General features: G+C 52.3%; 1 protein-coding gene across 1 annotated transcript in view; it reads right to left on the bottom strand.

The window, feature by feature from the left end:
* Window positions 1-918, bottom strand: part of ZNF512B (zinc finger protein 512B) — a gene marked incomplete at its 3' end in the record, with an annotated part of 22,340 nt that overhangs the window by 13,556 nt on the left and 7,866 nt on the right.

Here is a 918-nt window from a genome sequence, read left to right as displayed (position 1 = left end):
CCTGCTTCTCCTGCCTGATGCTTCCCCTTCACCACTTCCCCTTCAATCAAGCCTGGACTAAACGCTGGAGAAGGAATGCAGATGGAGCTGCAAACCCTTCCTCATTGTGGAGCTCTGTGGAAATGAAGAATAAACTCACTGCAGTCAGCTAGGAGTGACTCACTGGTACCTGTGCTCTCATTAGTTAATCTTGTTCCAGACCCAAGCACTTGATCCTAGCAAGGTAGATGCTAACAGCTCCTTGACTCATCAGATGCCAGTGGCAGTCAATTTAGGGTTTACTCCTCTGGTCAACACTCAAGAATATGCCCCGTCCACATTGCAACAAGCCCTCCCACCTGGGATTCTGGGAGGATATACCTGCCCTTGTCTCCTTCAGGCCCAAGCATGTTGCAACTGTCTGCAAGTGCAGACTGCTCAGTGACAAGCAAGGACCAGAGAAACCAATTTCCATTGTTTCATAATAGTTTTGGGAGCCTGCACATCCTGTTCCCGTTACCCAGCTAAGGAACATTTCAGTCATTAAAGCAGAGAGCAAGAAGAGAGGGTGATTGAACCTTCTGATGGGATCCCACGTGCCTGTAGCAGCAGAGCCTCACTAAGGATATGCCACAGGCTCATCTCAGAGATCGAATGCTGAGAGCTGGACCTCTGGTCACACCCCCAGAGTTTTGGGGACTGTCCTCCCTGGGCTGCGATTCTGCAAAGCACCCCAGCACCCAGGACAGCACAGACACCCCCAGCAAGGACTGTTCCTGCCAGGAGGGTGACAGAACACCCATTCCCAGGGGTGGAGCCCTGATTCCTCAACTGAACATCCACTTAAGCCTATTTGCAGCAGCGAAGACACCACTGATCACTCTGGCTCACTAGGCCATCCCAGCCATGCAGCCCACACAGAGCTGGCCTGGCTTGGGA

Source organism: Acanthisitta chloris, unplaced genomic scaffold, assembly GCF_000695815.1.
Source record: "Acanthisitta chloris isolate BGI_N310 unplaced genomic scaffold, ASM69581v1 scaffold16614, whole genome shotgun sequence".
NCBI classification, from domain to species: Eukaryota; Metazoa; Chordata; class Aves; order Passeriformes; family Acanthisittidae; genus Acanthisitta; species Acanthisitta chloris.
This window is presented reverse-complemented; position numbering and strand designations above follow the sequence as displayed.